Here is a 15,300-nt window from a genome sequence, read left to right as displayed (position 1 = left end):
GAACCTGCGCACGGAAGCGTACGCTATGAAAGAATAAAGTGCGGGGCTATTGAAGGGTGCGATCGTACCAGCACTAATGCACCGGATCCCTTAAGAACTCCGAAGTTAAGTGTGCTTGGGCGAGAGTAGTACTAGGATGGGTGACCCCCTTGGAAGACCTCGTGTTGCACCCCTTTTTGCAAGTGCGTTCATTTTTATTTTTTTTCCGTTCAGTTGGTCTTGCTGTGGTCCGAAACATGATTAGCGGTTGGCGAGTAAAATGAAAAAAAGGTACGACAAACTCCACGAGCCGGTGATGAGCAGGTCCCACAACCTTAAACGTGCCGAAAAATAGTAGCTGCGAACTAAATGTGGCCGAAATGGCTCGAAACGGCCTCTTTTTGTTTCCCGGAGTACCCATAAATAAGCACGTGCGGGTCGGCGAGAGCTTCCCGGTGATATGCTGTGGGTCCAGTAACTCCTTCCGGATCAAAAGTATGCCCGTCTAAAGGGTGGGGGATCAAAACCTGCGCACAGAAGCGTACGCTATGAAATAATAAAGTGTGGGCTATTGATGGGTGCGATCGTACCAGCACTAATACACCGGATCCCATCAGAACTCCGAAGTTAAGCGTGCTTGGGCGAGAGTAGTACTAGGATGGGTGACCCCCTTGGAAGACCTCGTGTTACACCTCTTTTGCAAGTGCGTTCATTTTTATTTTTTTTCCATTCAGTTGGTCTTGCTGTGGTCCGAAACTCGATTAGCGGTTGGCGAGTAAAATGAAAAAAGGTACGACAAACTCCACGAGCCGATGATGAGCAGGTCCCACAACCTTAAACGTGCCGAAAAATAGTGGCTGCGAACTAAATGTGGCCGAAATGGCTCGAAACGGCCTCTTTTTGTTTCCCGGAGTAGCCACGGGCTATACCCGTAAATCAGCACGTGCGGGACGGCGAGAGCTTCCCGGTGATATGCTGTGGGTCCAGTGACTCCTTCTGGATCAAAAGTTATGCCCGTCTAAAGGGTGGGGGATCAGAACCTGCGCACAGAAGCGTACGCTATGAAATAATAAAGTGTGGGCTATTGATGGGTGCGATCATACCAGCACTAATGCACCGGATCCCATCAGAACTCCGAAGTTAGGCGTGCTTGGGCGAGAGTAGTACTAGGATGGGTGACCCCCTTGGAAGACCTCGTGTTGCACCCCTTTTGCAAGTGCGTTCATTTTTATTTTTTTTCCATTCAGTTGGTCTTGCTGTGGTCCGAAACTCGATTAGCGGTTGGCGAGTAAAATGAAAAAAAGCTACGACAATATCCACGAGCCGGTGATAAGCGGGTCCTACAAACTTAAACATGACGAAAAAGAGTAGCTGCGAACTAAAAGTGGCCGAAATGGCTCGAAACAGCCTCTTTTGGTTTCCTGGAGTAGCCACGGGCTGTTCCCGTATCTTAGCACGTGCGGGTCGGCGCTGTAGGTCCCGTAATTCTTTCCGGATCAAAAGTTATGCCCGACTGAAGGGTGGGTGATCATAACCTGCGCACGGGAGCGTACGCTATGGAAGAATAAAGTGCGGGGCTATTGCTGGGTGCGATCATACAAGCACTAATGCACCGTATCCCATCAGAACTCCGAAATTAAGCGTGCTTGGGCGAGAGTAGTACTAGGATGGGTGATCCCCTGGGAAGCCCTCGTGTTTCACCCTTTTTTGCGAATGGATTCATTTTTTTTTATTTCCGTTCAGTTGGTCTTGTTGTGGTCCGAAACTCGATTAGAGGTTGGCAATTAAAAGGAAAAAAAGGAACGACAATCTCCACTAGCCGGTGATGAGTGGGTCTCAAAACCTTAAACGTGCCGAAAAATAGTAGCTGCGAACTAAAAGTGGCCGAAATGGCTCGAAATGGCCTCTTTTTGCTTCTCGTAGTAGCCACGAGCTGTACCCGTATCTCGGCACGTGGGGCTCGGCGAGAGCTTCGCGGTGATATGCTGAGGATCCCGTAACTCCTTCCGGATCAAAATTTATGCCCGTCTAAAGGGTGGGGGATCCTAACCTGCGTACGGGAGCGTACGCTATGAAAGAATAAAGTGCGAAGTTATCAATGGGTGCGATCATACCAGCACTAATGCACCGGATCCCATCAGAACTCCGAAATTAAGCGTGCTTGGGCGAGTGTTGTAGTAGGATGGGTGATCCCCTGGGAAGTCCTCGTGTTGCATCCTTTTTTGCGAGTGCGTTCATATTTTTTTTTTTTTCCGTTCAGTTGGTCTTGCTGTGGTCCGAAACTCGATTAGCGGTTGGCGAGTAAAATGAAATAAAGCTACGACAATCTCCACGAGCCTGTGATGAGCGGGTCCTACAACCATAAATGTGCCGAAAAACAGTAGCTGCGAACTAATTGTGGCCAAAATGGTTTGAAACGGCCTCTTTTTGCTTCCTAGAGTAGTCACGGGCTATACCCGTATCTCACCACGTGCGGGTCGGCGAGAGCTTTGTGGTGATATGCTGTGGGTCCCGTAATTCCTTCCGGATCAAAAGTTATGCCCGTCTGAAAGGTGGGGGATCAGGATCAGCGCACGGGAGCGTACGCTATGAAAGAATAAAGTGCGGGGCTATTGCTGGGTGCGATCATACCAGCACTAATGCACCGGATCCCATCAGAACTCCGAAATTAAGCGTGCTTGGGCGAGAGTAGTACTAGGATCGGTGATCCCCTGGGAAGTCCTCGTGTTGCACCCTTTTTTGCGAATGCGTTCATTTTTTTTATTTCCGTTCAGTTGGTCTTGCTGTGGTCCGAAACTCGATTAGAGGTTGGCGATTAAAAGGAAAAAAAGGAACGACAATCTCCATTAGCCGGTGATGAGCGGGTCTCAAAACCTTAAACGTGCCGAAAAATAGTAGCAGCGAACTAAAAGTGGCCAAAATGGCTCGAAATGGCCTCTTTTTGCTTCTCGAAGTAGCCTCGAGCTGTACCCGTATCTCAACACGTGGGGCTCGTCGAGAGCTTCGCGGTGATATGCTGAGGGTCCCGTAACTCCATCCGGATTAAAATTTAAGCCCGTCTGAAGGGTGGGGGATCATAACCTGCGTACGGGAGCGTACGCTATGAAAGAATAAAGTGCGGGGTTATCAATGGGTGCGATCATAAAAGCACTAATGCACCCGATCCCATCAGAACTCCGAAGTTAAGCGTGCTTGGGTGAGAGTAGTACTAGGATGGGTGACCCCCTTGGAAGACCTCGTGTTGCACCTCTTTTTGCAAGTGCGTTCATTTTTATTTTTTTTTCCGTTCGGTTGGTCTTGCAGTGGTCCGAAACTCGATTAGCGGTTGGCGAGTAAAATGAAAAAAAGCTACGACAATCTCCACGAGCCGGTAATGAGCAGGTCCTACAACCTTAAACGTGCCGAAAAATAGTAGCTGCGAACTAAAAGTGGCCGAAATGGCTCGAAACTGCCTCTTTTTGTTTCCCGGAGTAGCCACAGGATGTACCCGTATCTCTGCACGTGCGGATCGGTGAGAGCTTCGCGATGATATGTTGTGGGTCCCGTAACTCCTTTCGGATAAAAAGTTATGCCCGTCTGAAGGGTGGGGGATCAGAACTTGCGCACGGAAGCGTACGCTATGAAAGAATAAAGTGCGGGGCTATTGAAGGGTGCGATCGTACCAGCACTAATGCACCGGATCCCTTCAGAACTCCGAAGTTTAGCGTGCTTGGGCGAGAGTAGTACTAGGATGGGTGACCCCCTTGGAAGACCTCGTGTTGCACCCCTTTTTGCAAGTGCGTTCATTTTTTTTTTCCGTTCAGTTGGTCTTGCTGTGGTCCGAAACTCGATTAGCGGTTGGCGAGTAAAATGAAAAAAAGCTACGACAATCTGCACTAGCCGGTGATGAGCGGGTCCTACAACCTTAAACATGACGAAAAAGAGTAGCTGCGAACTAAAAGTGGCCGAAATGGCTCGAAACGGCCTCTTTTTTGTTTCCCAGAGTAGCCACGGGGATGTACCCGTATCTCTGCACGTGCGGGTCGGCGAGAGCTTCGCGGTGATATGCTGTGGGTCCCGTAACTCCTTCCGGATCAAAAGTTATGCCCGTCTGAAGGGTGGGGGATCAGAACCTGCGCACGGGAACGTACGCTATGAAAGAATAAAGTGCGGGGCTATTGAAGGGTGCGATCGTACCAGCACTAATGCACCGGATCCCTTCAGAACTCCGAAGTTAAGCGTGCTTGGGCGAGAGTAGTACTAGGATGGGTGACCCCCTTGGAAGACCTCGTGTTGCACCCCTTTTTGCAAGTGCGTTCATTTTTTTTTTCCGATCAGTTGGTCTTGCTGTGGTCCGAAACTCGATTAGCGGTTGGCGAGTAAAATGAAAAAAAGCTACGACAATCTGCACGAGCCGGTGATGAGCGGGTCCTACAACCTTAAACGTGATGAAAAAGAGTAGCTGCGAACTAAAAGTGGCCGAAATGGCTCGAAACGGCCTCTTTTTGTTTCCCAGAGTAGCCACTGGATGTACCCGTATCTCTGCACGTGCGGGTCAGCGAGAGCTTCGCGGTGATATGCTGTGGGTCCCGTAACTCCTTCTGGATCAAAAGTTATGCCCGTCTGAAGGGTGGGGGATCATAACCTGCGCACGGGAACGTACGCTATGAAAGAATAAAGTGCGGGGCTATTGAAGGGTGCGATCGTACCAGCACTAATGCACCGGATCCCTTCAGAACTCCGAAGTTAAGCGTGCTTGGGCGAGAGTAGTACTAGGATGGGTGACCCCCTTGGAAGACCACGTGTGGACCCCCTTTTGCAAGTGCGTTACTTTTTTTTTTCCGATCAGTTGGTCTTGCTGTGGTCCGAAACTCGATTAGCGGTTGGCGAGTAAAATGAAAAAAAGCTACGACAATCTCCACGAGCCGGTGATGAGCGGGTCCTACAACCTTAAACGTGACGAAAAAGAGTAGCTGCGAACTAAAAGTGGCCGAAATGGCTCGAAACGGCCTCTTTTTGTTTCCCAGAGTAGCCACAGGATGTACCCGTATCTCTGCACGTGCGGGTCGGCGAGAGCTTCGCGGTGATATGCTGTGGGTCCCGTAACTCCTTCCGGATCAAAAGTTATGCCCGTCTGAAGGGTGGGGGATCAGAACCTGCGCACGGGAGCGTACGCTATGAAAGAATAGAGTGCGGGGCTATTGCTGGGTGCGATCATACCAGCACTAATGCACCGGATCCCATCAGAACTCCGAAATTAAGCGTGCTTGGGCGAGAGTAGTACTAGGATATGTGATCCCCTGGGAAGTCCTCGTGTTGCACCCTTTTTTGCGAATGCGTTCATTTTTTTTTTATTTCCGTTCAGTTGGCCTTGCTATGGTCCGAAACTTGATTAGGGGTTGGCGATTAAAAGGAAAAAAAGGAGCGACAATCTCCACTAGCCGGTGATGAGCGGGTCTCAAAACCATAAACGTGCTGAAAAACAGTAGCTGCGAACTAAAAGTGGCCGAAATGGCCTCTTTTTGCTTCTCGTAGTAGCCACGAGCTGTACCCGTATCTCAACACGTGGGGCTCGTCGTGAGCTTCGCGGTGATATGTTGAGGGTCCCGTAACTCAATCCCGGATCAAAATTTATGCCCGTCTAAAGGGTGGGGGATCATAACCTGCGTACGGCAGCGTACGGTATGAAAGAATAAAGTGCGGGGTTATCAATGGGTGCAATCATACAAGCACTAATGCACCGGATCCCATCAGAACTCCGAAGTTAAGTGTGCTTGGGTGAGAGTAGTACTAGGATGGGTGACCCCCTGGGAAGTCCTTGTCTTGCACCCCTTTTTGCGAGTGCGTTCATTTTTGTTTTTTTTTCCGTTCAGTTGGTCTTACTGTTGTCCGAAACTCGAATAGCGGTTGGCGAGTAAAATGAAAAAAAGGTACGATAATATCCACGAGCCGGTGATGAGCGGGTCCCACAACCTTAAACGTGCTGAAAAATAGTAGTTGCGAACTAAATGTGGCCGAAATGGCTCAAAACGGCCTCTTTTTGTTTCCCGGAGTAGCCACGGGCTGTACCCGTCTCTCAGCACGTGCGGGTCGGCAAGAGCTTCGCGGTGATATGTTGTGGGTCCCGTACCTCCTTCCGGATCAAAAGTTATGCCCGTCTGAAGGGTGGGGGATCAGAACCTGCGCACGGAAGCGTACGCTATAAAAGAATAAAGTGCGGGGCTATTGAAGGGTGCGATCGTACCAGCACTAATGCACCGGATCCCTTCAGAACTCCGAAGTTAAGCGTGCTTGGGCGAGAGTAGTACTAGGATGGCTGACCCCCTTGGAAGACCTCGTGTTGCACCCCTTTTTGCAAGTGCGTTCATTTTTTTTTTTTCCGTTCAGTTGGTCTTGCTGTGGTCCGAAACTCGATTAGCGGTTGGCGAGAAAAATGAAAAAAAGCTACGACAATCTCCAAAAGCCGGTGATGAGCGGGTCCTACAACCTTAAACGTGACGAAAAAGAGTAGTTGCGAACTAAAAGTGGCCGAAATGTCTCGAAACGGCCTCTTTTTGTTTCCCAGAGTAGCCACGGGATGTACCCGTATCTCTGCACGTGCGGGTCGGCGAGAGCTTCGCGATGATATGCTGTGGGTCCCGTAACTCCTTCCGGATCAAAAGTTATGCCCGTCTGAAGGGTGGGGGATCAGAACCTGCGCACGGGAACGTACGTTGTGAAAGAATAAAGTGCGGGGCTATTGATGGGTGCGATCGTACCAGCACTAATGCACCGGATCCCATCAGAACTCCGAAGTTAAGCGTGCTTGGGCGAGAGTAGTACTAGGATGGGTGACCCCCTTGGAAGACCTCGTGTTGCACCTCTTTTTGCAAGTGCGTTCATTTTTATTTTTTTTTCCGTTCGGTTGGTCTTGCAGTGGTCCGAAACTCGATTAGCGGTTGGCGAGTAAAATGAAAAAAAGCTACGACAATCTCCACGAGCTGGTGATGAGCGGGTCCTACAACCTTAAACGTGCCGAAAAACAGTAGCTGCGAACTAAAAGTGGCCGAAATGGCTCGAAACTGCCTCTTTTAGTTTCCCGGAGTAGCCACGGGATGTACCCGTATCTCTGCACGTGCGGATCGGCGAGAGCTTCGCGGTGATATGCTGTGGGTCCCGTAACTCCTTCCGGATCAAAAGTTATGCCCGTCTGAAGGGTGGGGGATCAGAACCTGCGCACGGGAGCGTACGCTATGAAAGAATAGAGTGCGGGGCTATTGCTGGGTGCGATCATACCAGCACTAATGCACCGGATCCCATCAGAACTCCGAAATTAAGCGTGCTTGGGCGAGAGTAGTACTAGGATATGTGATCCCCTGGGAAGTCCTCGTGTTGCACCATTTTTTGCGAATGCGTTCATTTTTTTTTTATTTTCGTTCAGTTGGCCTTGCTATGGTCCGAAACTTGATTAGAGGTTGGCGATTAAAAGGAAAAAAAGAAGCGACAATCTCCACTAGCCGGTGATGAGCGGGTCTCAAAACCATAAACGTGCTGAAAAATAGTAGCTGCGAACTAAAAGTGGCCGAAATGGCCTCTTTTTGCTTCTCATAGTAGCCACGAGCTGTACCCGTATCTCAACACGTGGGGCTCGTCGTGAGCTTCGCGGTGATATGTTGAGGGTCCCGTAACTCAATCCCGGATCAAAATTTATGCCCGTCTGAAGGGTGGGGGATCATAACCTGCGTACGGCAGCGTACGCTATGAAAGAATAAAGTGCGGGGTTATCAATGGGTGCGATCATACAAGCACTAATGCACCGGATCCCATCAGAACTCCGAAGTTAAGTGTGCTTGGGTGAGAGTAGTACTAGGATGGCTGACCCCCTGGGAAGTCCTTGTCTTGCACCCCTTTTTGCGAGTGCGTTCATTTTTGTTTTTTTTTTCCGTTCAGTTGGTCTTACTGTTGTCCGAAACTCGATTAGCTCTTGGCGAGTAAAATGAAAAAAAGGTACGACAATATCCACGAGCCGGTGATGAGCGGGTCCCACAACCTTAAACGTGCTGAAAAATAGTAGTTGCGAACTAAATGTGGCCGAAATGGCCGGCCTCTTTTTGTTTCCCGGAGTAGCCACGGGCTGTACCCGTCTCTCAGCACGTGCGGGTCGGCAAGAGCTTCGCGGTGATATGTTGTGGGTCCCGTACCTCCTTCCGGATCAAAAGTTATGCCCGTCTGAAGGGTGGGGGATCAGAACCTGCGCACGGAAGCGTACGCTATAAAAGAATAAAGTGCGGGGCTATTGAAGGGTGCGATCGTACCAGCACTAATGCACCGGATCCCTTTGGTCTTGCTGTGGTCCGAAGCTCGATTAGCGGTTGGCGAGTAAAATGAAAAAAAGCTACGACAATCTCCACGAGGCGGTGATGAGCGGGTCCTACAACCTTCAACGTGACGAAAAAGAGTAGCTGCGAACTAAAAGTGTCCGAAATGGCTAGAAACGGCCTCTTTTTGTTTCCCAGAGTAGCCACGGGCTGTTCGCGTATCTCAGCACGTGCGGGTCGGCGAGAGCTTCGCGGTGATATGCTCTGGGTCCCGTAACTCCCTCCGGATCAATGGTTATGCTCGTCTGAGGGGTGGGGGATCAAAACCTGCACACGGGAGCGTATGCTATGAAAGAATAAAGTGCGGGGCTATTGCTGGGTGCGATCATACCAGCACTAATGCACCGGATCCCATCAGAACTCCGAAATTAAGCGTGCTTGGGCGATAGTAGTACTAGGATGGGTGATCCCCTGGGAAGTCCTCGTGTTGTACCCTTTTTTGCGAATGCGTTCATTTTTTTTATTTCCGTTCAGTTGGTCTTGTTGTGGTCCGAACTCGATTAGAGGTTGGCGATTAAAAGGAAAAAAAGGAACGACAATCTCCACTAGCCGGTGATGAGCGGGTCTCAAAACCTTAAATGTGCCTAAAAATAGTAGCTGCAAACTAAAAGTGGCCGAAATGGCTCGAAATGGCCTCTATTTGCTTCTCGTAGTAGCCACGAGCTGTACCCGTATCAGCACGTGGGGCTCGGCGAGAGCTTCGCGGTGATATGCTAAGGGTCCCGTAACTCCTTCCGGATCAAAATTTATACCCGTCTGAAGGGTGGGGGATCATAACCTGCGTACGGGAGCGTACGTTATGAAAGAATAAAGTGCGGGGCTATTGAAGGGTGCGATCGTACCAGCACTAATGCACCAGATCCCTTCAGAACTCCGAAGTTAAGCGTGCTTGGGCGAGAGTAGTACTAGGATGGGTGACCCCCTTGGAAGACGTCATGTTGCACCACTTTTTGCAAGTGCGTTCATTTTTTTATTCCGTTCAGTTGGTCTTGCTGTGGTCCGAAACTCGATTAGCGGTTGGCGAGTAAAATGAAAAAAAGCTACGACAATCTCCACGAGCCGGTGATGAGCGGGTCCTACAACCTTAAACGTGACGAAAAAGAGTAGCTGCGAACTAAAAGTGGCCGAAATGGCTCGAAACGGCCTCTTTTTGTTTCCCAGAGTAGCCACGGGCTGTACCCGTATCTCACCACGTGCGGGTCGGCGAGAGCTTCGCGTTGATATGCTGTGGGTCCCGTAACTCCTTCCGGATCAAAAGTTATGCCCGTCTGAAGGGTGGGGCATCAGAACCTGCGCACGAAAGCGTACGCTATGAAAGAATAAAGTGCGGGGCTATTGAAGGGTGCGATCGTACAAGCACTAATGCACCGGATCCCTTCAGAACTCCGAAGTTAAGCGTGCTTGGGCGACAGTAGTACTAGGATGGGTGACCCCCTTGGAAGACCTCGTGTTGCACCCCTTTTTGCAAGTGCGTTCATTTTTTTTTCCCGTTCAGTTGGTCTTGCCGTGGTCCGAAACTCGATTAGCGGTTGGCGAGTAAAATGAAAAAAAGCTACGACAATCTCCACGAGCCGGTGATGAGCGGGTCCTACAACTTTAAACGTGACGAAAAAGAGTAGCTGCGAACTAAAAGTGGCCGAAATGGCTCGAAACGGCCTCTTTTTGTTTCCCAGAGTAGCCACGGGCTGTTCCCGTATCTCAGCACGTGCGGGTCGGCAAGAGCTTCGCGGTGATATGCTGTGGGTCCCGTAACTCCCTCCGGATCAAAGGTTATGCCCGTCTGAAGGGTGGGGGATCAAAACCTGCGCACGGGAGCGTACGCTATGAAAGAATAAAGTGCGGGGCTATTGCTGGGTGCGATCGTACCAGCACTAATGCACCGGATCCAATCAGAACTCCGAAGTTAAGCGTGCTTGGGCGAGAGTAGTACTAGGATGGGTGACCCCCTTGGAAGACCTCATGTTGCACCTTTTTGCAAGTGCGTTCATTTTTTTTTTCCGTTCAGTTGGTCTTGCTGTGGTCCGAAACTCGATTAGCGGTTGGCGAGTAAAATGAAAAAAAGCTACGACAATATCCACGAGCCGGTGATGAGCGGGTCCTACAACCTTAAACGTGACGAAAAAGAGTAGCTGCGAACTAAAAGTGGCCGAAATGGCTCGAAACGGCCTCTTTTTGTTTCCCAGAGTAGCCACGGGCTGTTCCCGTATCTCAGCACGTGCGGGTCGGCGAGAGCTTCGCGGTGATATGCTGTGGGTCCCGTAACTCCCGCCGGATCAAAGGTTATGCCCGTCTGAAGGGTGGGGGATCAAAACCTGCGCACGGGAGCGTACGCTATTAAAGAATAAAGTGCGGGGCTATTGCTGGGTGCGATCATACCAGCACTAATGCACCGGATCCCATCAGAACTCCGAAATTAAGCGTGCTTAGGCGAGAGTAGTACTAGGATGGGTGATCCCCTGGGAAGTCCTCGTGTTGCACCCTTTTTTGCGAGTGCGTTCATTTTTTTTTATTTCCGTTCAGTTGGTCTTGCTGTGGTCCGAACTCGATTAGAGGTTGGCGATTAAAAGGAAAAGAAGGAACGACAATCTCCACTAGCCGGTGATGAGCGGGTCTCAAAACCTTAAACGTGCCGAAAAATAGTAGCTGCGAACTAAAAGTGGCCGAAATGGCTCGAAATGGCCTCTATTTGCTTCTCGTAGTAGCCACGAGCTGTACCCGTATCTCAGCACGTGGGGCTCGGCGAGTGCTTCGCGGTGATATGCGGAGGGTCCCGTAACTCCTTCCGGATCAAAATTTATGCCCGTCTGAAGGGTGGGGGATCATAACTTGCGTACGGGAGCGTACGCTATGAAAGAATAAAGTGCGGGGTTATTGATGGGTGCGATCATACAAGCACTAATGCACCGGATCCCATCAGAACTCCGAAGTTAAGCGTGCTTGGGCGAGAGTAGTACTAGGATGGGTGACCCTCTTGGAAGACCTCGTGTTGCACCTCTTTTTGCAAGTGCGTTCATTTTTATTTTTTTTTCCGTTCGGTTGGTCTTGCTGTGGTCCGAAACTTGATTAGCGGTTGGCGATTAAAAGGAAAAAAATGAACAACAATCTCCACTATCCGGTGATGAGCGGGTCTCAAAACCTTAAACGTGCCGAAAAATAGTAGCTGCGAACTAAAAGTGGCCGAAATGGCTCGAAATGGCCTCTATTTGCTTCTCGTAGTAGCCACGAGCTGTACCCGTATCTCAGCACGTGGGGCTCGGCGAGAGCTTCGCGGTGATATGCTGAGGGTCCCGTAACTCCTTCCGGATCAAAAGTTATGCCCGTCTGAAGGGTGGGGGATCAGAACCCGCGCACGGGAGCGTACGGTATGAAAGAATAAAGTGCGGGGCTATTGATGGGTGCGATCCTACCAGCACTAATGCACCGGATACCATCAGAACTCCGAAGTTAAGCGTGCTTGGGCGAGAGTAGTACTAGAATGGGTGACCCCCTTGGAAGACCTCGTGTTGCACCTCTCTTTGCAAGTGCGTTCATTTTTATTTTTTTTCCGTTCGGTTGGTCTTGCTGTGGTCCGAAACTCGATTAGCGGTTGGCGAGTAAATGAAAAAAAGCTACGACAATCTCCACGAGCCGGTGATGAGCGGGTCCTACAACCTTAAACGTGCCGAAAAACAGTAGCTGCGAACTAAAAGTGACCGAAATGGCTCGAAACGGCCTCTTTTTGTTTCCCGGAGTAGCCACAGGATGTACCCGTATCTCTGCACGTGCGGGTCGGCGAGAGCTTCGCGGTGATATGTTGTGGGTCCCGTAACTCCTTCCGGATCAAAAGTCATGCCCGTCTGAAGGGTGGGGGATCAGAACCTGCGCACGGGAGCGTACGGTATGAAAGAATAAAGTGCGGGGCTATTGATGGGTGCGATCGTACCAGCTCTAATGCACCGGATCCCATCACAACTCCAAAGTTAAGCGTGCTTGGGCGAGAGTAGTACTGGGATGGGTGACCCCTTTGGAAGACCTCGTGTTGCACCTCTTTTTGCAAGTGCGTTCATTTTTATTTTTTTTTCCGTTCGGTTGGTCTTGCTGTGGTCCGAAACTCGATTAGCGGTTGGCGAGTAAATGAAAAAAAGCTACGACAATCTCCACGAGCCGGTGATGAGCGGGTCCTACAACCTTAAACGTGCCGAAAAACAGTAGCTGCGAACTAAAAGTGACCGAAATGGCTCGAAACGGCCTCTTTTTGTTTCCCGGAGTAGCCACAGGATGTACCCGTATCTCTGCACGTGCGGGTCGGCGAGAGCTTCGCGGTGATATGTTGTGGGTCCCGTAACTCCTTCTGGATCAAAAGTCATGCCCGTCTGAAGGGTGGGGGATCAGAACCTGCGCACGGGAGCGTACGGTATGAAAGAATAAAGTGCGGGGCTATTGATGGGTGCGATCGTACCAGCTCTAATGCACCGGATCCCATCACAACTCCAAAGTTAAGCGTGCTTGGGCGAGAGTAGTACTGGGATGGGTGACCCCTTTGGAAGACCTCGTGTTGCACCTCTTTTTGCAAGTGCGTTCATTTTTATTTTTTTTTCCGTTCGGTTGGTCTTGCTGTGGTCCGAAACTCGATTAGCGGTTGGCGAGTAAAATGAAAAAAAGCTACGACAATCTCCACGAGCCGGTGATGAGCGGGTCCTACAACCTTAAACGTGCCGAAAAACAGTAGCTGCGAACTAAAAGTGGCCGAAATGGCTCGAAACGGCCTCTTTTTGTTTCCCGGAGTAGCCACAGGATGTACCCGTATCTCTGCACGTGCGGGTCGGCGAGAGCTTGGCGGTGATATGTTGTGGGTCCCGTAACTCCTTCCGGATCAAAAGTCATGCCCGTCTGAAGGGTGGGGGATCAGAACCTGCGCACGGGAGCGTACGGTATGAAAGAATAAAGTGCGGGGCTATTGATGGGTGCGATCGTACCAGCTCTAATGCACCGGATCCCATCACAACTCCGAAGTTAAGCGTGCTTGGGCGAGAGTAGTACTGGGATGGGTGACCCCTTTGGAAGACCTCGTGTTGCACCTCTTTTTGCAAGTGCGTTCATTTTTATTTTTTTTTCCGTTCGGTTGGTCTTGCTGTGGTCCGAAACTCGATTAGCGGTTGGCGAGTAAAATGAAAAAAAGCTACGACAATCTCCACGAGCCGGTGATGAGCGGGTCCTACAACCTTAAACGTGCCGAAAAACAGTAGCTGCGAACTAAAAGTGGCCGAAATGGCTCGAAACGGCCTCTTTTTGTTTCCCGGAGTAGCCACAGGATGTACCCGTATCTCTGCACGTGCGGGTCGGCGAGAGCTTGGCGGTGATATGTTGTGGGTCCCGTAACTCCTTCCGGATCAAAAGTCATGCCCGTCTGAAGGGTGGGGGATCAGAACCTGCGCACGGGAGCGTACGGTATGAAAGAATAAAGTGCGGGGCTATTGATGGGTGCGATCGTACCAGCTCTAATGCACCGGATCCCATCACAACTCCAAAGTTAAGCGTGCTTGGGCGAGAGTAGTACTGGGATGGGTGACCCCTTTGGAAGACCTCGTGTTGCACCTCTTTTTGCAAGTGCGTTCATTTTTATTTTTTTTTCCGTTCGGTTGGTCTTGCTGTGGTCCGAAACTCGATTAGCGGTTGGCGAGTAAAATGAAAAAAAGCTACGACAATCTCCACGAGCCGGTGATGAGCGGGTCCTACAACCTTAAACGTGCCGAAAAACAGTAGCTGCGAACTAAAAGTGGCCGAAATGGCTCGAAACGGCCTCTTTTTGTTTCCCGGAGTAGCCACAGGATGTACCCGTATCTCTGCACGTGCGGGTCGGCGAGAGCTTGGCGGTGATATGTTGTGGGTCCCGTAACTCCTTCCGGATCAAAAGTCATGCCCGTCTGAAGGGTGGGGGATCAGAACCTGCGCACGGGAGCGTACGGTATGAAAGAATAAAGTGCGGGGCTATTGATGGGTGCGATCGTACCAGCTCTAATGCACCGGATCCCATCACAACTCCGAAGTTAAGCGTGCTTGGGCGAGAGTAGTACTGGGATGGGTGACCCCTTTGGAAGACCTCGTGTTGCACCTCTTTTTGCAAGTGCGTTCATTTTTATTTTTTTTTCCGTTCGGTTGGTCTTGCTGTGGTCCGAAACTCGATTAGCGGTTGGCGAGTAAAATGAAAAAAAGCTACGACAATCTCCACGAGCCGGTGATGAGCGGGTCCTACAACCTTAAACGTGCCGAAAAACAGTAGCTGCGAACTAAAAGAGGCCGAAATGGCTCGAAACGGCCTCTTTTTGTTTCCCGGAGTAGCCACAGGATGTACCCGTATCGCTGCACGTGCGGGTCGGCCAGAGCTTCGCGGTGATATGCTGTGGGTCCCGTAACTCCCTTCGGATCAAAGGTTATGCTCGTCTGAGGGGTGGGGGATCAAAACCTGCACACGGGAGCGTACGCTATGAAAGAATAAAGTGCGGGGCTATTGCTGGGTGCGATCATACCAGCACTAATGCACCGGATCCCATCAGAACTCCGAAATTAAGCGTGCTTGGGCGAGAGTAGTACTAGGATGGGTGATCCCCTGGGAAGTCCTCGTGTTGTACCCTTTTTTGCGAATGCGTTCATTTTTTTTATTTCCGTTCAGTTGGTCTTGCTGTGGTCCGAACTCGATTAGAGGTTGGCGATTAAAAGGAAAAAAATGAACAACAATCTCCACTAGCCGGTGATGAGCGGGTCTCAAAACCTTAAACGTGCCGAAAAATAGTAGCTGCGAACTAAAAGTGGCCGAAATGGTTCGAAATGGCCTCTATTTGCTTCTCGTAGTAGCCACGAGCTGTACCCGTATCTCAGCACGTGGGGCTCGGCGAGAGCTTCGCGGTGATATGCTGAGGGTCCCGTAACTCCTTCCGGATCAAAATTTATGCCCGTCTGAAGGGAAGGGGATCATAACCTGCGTACGGGAGCGTACGCTATGAAAGAA

The 15,300-nt window shown here is 50.5% G+C and overlaps 12 non-coding genes and 17 pseudogenes across 12 annotated transcripts; all 29 read left to right on the top strand.

Annotated features, from left to right (window-relative positions):
* Positions 1-54: 54 nt before the first annotated feature.
* On the top strand, positions 55-173 carry LOC148928367 (5S ribosomal RNA). Its single transcript, XR_016129480.1, has one exon. It is a non-coding gene; the product is annotated as a 5S ribosomal RNA (ribosomal RNA).
* Positions 174-555: 382 nt separating this feature from the next.
* Positions 556-674, top strand: LOC148928366 (5S ribosomal RNA). The gene has a single exon (XR_016129466.1). It is a non-coding gene; the product is annotated as a 5S ribosomal RNA (ribosomal RNA).
* Positions 675-1,068: 394 nt separating this feature from the next.
* LOC148928365 (5S ribosomal RNA) lies at positions 1,069-1,187 on the top strand. Its single transcript, XR_016129131.1, has one exon. It is a non-coding gene; the product is annotated as a 5S ribosomal RNA (ribosomal RNA).
* A 377-nt stretch (positions 1,188-1,564) lies between these two features.
* LOC148928364 (5S ribosomal RNA) lies at positions 1,565-1,683 on the top strand (annotated as a pseudogene).
* Positions 1,684-2,079: 396 nt separating this feature from the next.
* On the top strand, positions 2,080-2,198 carry LOC148928363 (5S ribosomal RNA; annotated as a pseudogene).
* A 398-nt stretch (positions 2,199-2,596) lies between these two features.
* LOC148928362 (5S ribosomal RNA) lies at positions 2,597-2,715 on the top strand. The gene has a single exon (XR_016129646.1). It is a non-coding gene; the product is annotated as a 5S ribosomal RNA (ribosomal RNA).
* Positions 2,716-3,110: 395 nt separating this feature from the next.
* LOC148928361 (5S ribosomal RNA) lies at positions 3,111-3,229 on the top strand (annotated as a pseudogene).
* A 398-nt stretch (positions 3,230-3,627) lies between these two features.
* On the top strand, positions 3,628-3,746 carry LOC148928360 (5S ribosomal RNA). Its single transcript, XR_016129605.1, has one exon. It is a non-coding gene; the product is annotated as a 5S ribosomal RNA (ribosomal RNA).
* Positions 3,747-4,141: 395 nt separating this feature from the next.
* Positions 4,142-4,260, top strand: LOC148928359 (5S ribosomal RNA). Its single transcript, XR_016129258.1, has one exon. It is a non-coding gene; the product is annotated as a 5S ribosomal RNA (ribosomal RNA).
* Positions 4,261-4,653: 393 nt separating this feature from the next.
* LOC148928358 (5S ribosomal RNA) lies at positions 4,654-4,772 on the top strand (annotated as a pseudogene).
* Positions 4,773-5,164: 392 nt separating this feature from the next.
* LOC148928357 (5S ribosomal RNA) lies at positions 5,165-5,283 on the top strand. The gene has a single exon (XR_016129637.1). It is a non-coding gene; the product is annotated as a 5S ribosomal RNA (ribosomal RNA).
* A 388-nt stretch (positions 5,284-5,671) lies between these two features.
* On the top strand, positions 5,672-5,790 carry LOC148928356 (5S ribosomal RNA; annotated as a pseudogene).
* Positions 5,791-6,188: 398 nt separating this feature from the next.
* On the top strand, positions 6,189-6,307 carry LOC148928355 (5S ribosomal RNA). The gene has a single exon (XR_016129478.1). It is a non-coding gene; the product is annotated as a 5S ribosomal RNA (ribosomal RNA).
* A 395-nt stretch (positions 6,308-6,702) lies between these two features.
* On the top strand, positions 6,703-6,821 carry LOC148928354 (5S ribosomal RNA). Its single transcript, XR_016129253.1, has one exon. It is a non-coding gene; the product is annotated as a 5S ribosomal RNA (ribosomal RNA).
* Positions 6,822-7,219: 398 nt separating this feature from the next.
* On the top strand, positions 7,220-7,338 carry LOC148928353 (5S ribosomal RNA; annotated as a pseudogene).
* A 388-nt stretch (positions 7,339-7,726) lies between these two features.
* LOC148928352 (5S ribosomal RNA) lies at positions 7,727-7,845 on the top strand (annotated as a pseudogene).
* A 787-nt stretch (positions 7,846-8,632) lies between these two features.
* On the top strand, positions 8,633-8,751 carry LOC148928351 (5S ribosomal RNA; annotated as a pseudogene).
* A 392-nt stretch (positions 8,752-9,143) lies between these two features.
* LOC148928350 (5S ribosomal RNA) lies at positions 9,144-9,262 on the top strand (annotated as a pseudogene).
* A 393-nt stretch (positions 9,263-9,655) lies between these two features.
* On the top strand, positions 9,656-9,774 carry LOC148928349 (5S ribosomal RNA; annotated as a pseudogene).
* Positions 9,775-10,167: 393 nt separating this feature from the next.
* On the top strand, positions 10,168-10,286 carry LOC148928348 (5S ribosomal RNA; annotated as a pseudogene).
* Positions 10,287-10,677: 391 nt separating this feature from the next.
* LOC148928347 (5S ribosomal RNA) lies at positions 10,678-10,796 on the top strand. Its single transcript, XR_016129460.1, has one exon. It is a non-coding gene; the product is annotated as a 5S ribosomal RNA (ribosomal RNA).
* Positions 10,797-11,191: 395 nt separating this feature from the next.
* On the top strand, positions 11,192-11,310 carry LOC148928346 (5S ribosomal RNA). The gene has a single exon (XR_016129423.1). It is a non-coding gene; the product is annotated as a 5S ribosomal RNA (ribosomal RNA).
* Positions 11,311-11,708: 398 nt separating this feature from the next.
* On the top strand, positions 11,709-11,827 carry LOC148928345 (5S ribosomal RNA; annotated as a pseudogene).
* A 396-nt stretch (positions 11,828-12,223) lies between these two features.
* On the top strand, positions 12,224-12,342 carry LOC148928344 (5S ribosomal RNA; annotated as a pseudogene).
* A 397-nt stretch (positions 12,343-12,739) lies between these two features.
* Positions 12,740-12,858, top strand: LOC148928343 (5S ribosomal RNA; annotated as a pseudogene).
* Positions 12,859-13,256: 398 nt separating this feature from the next.
* Positions 13,257-13,375, top strand: LOC148928342 (5S ribosomal RNA; annotated as a pseudogene).
* A 398-nt stretch (positions 13,376-13,773) lies between these two features.
* LOC148928341 (5S ribosomal RNA) lies at positions 13,774-13,892 on the top strand (annotated as a pseudogene).
* Positions 13,893-14,290: 398 nt separating this feature from the next.
* Positions 14,291-14,409, top strand: LOC148928340 (5S ribosomal RNA; annotated as a pseudogene).
* A 398-nt stretch (positions 14,410-14,807) lies between these two features.
* Positions 14,808-14,926, top strand: LOC148928339 (5S ribosomal RNA). The gene has a single exon (XR_016129405.1). It is a non-coding gene; the product is annotated as a 5S ribosomal RNA (ribosomal RNA).
* Positions 14,927-15,300: the final 374 nt, after the last annotated feature.

The sequence above is a fragment of the Salvia hispanica genome, chromosome 4, assembly GCF_029641045.1.
Source record: "Salvia hispanica isolate PSC_SH4W2 chromosome 4, Shi_PSC_v1, whole genome shotgun sequence".
NCBI classification, from domain to species: Eukaryota; Viridiplantae; Streptophyta; class Magnoliopsida; order Lamiales; family Lamiaceae; genus Salvia; species Salvia hispanica.
The sequence above is the reverse complement of the archived record's forward strand: the minus strand, read 5'-3'. Positions and strand labels throughout refer to the sequence as shown.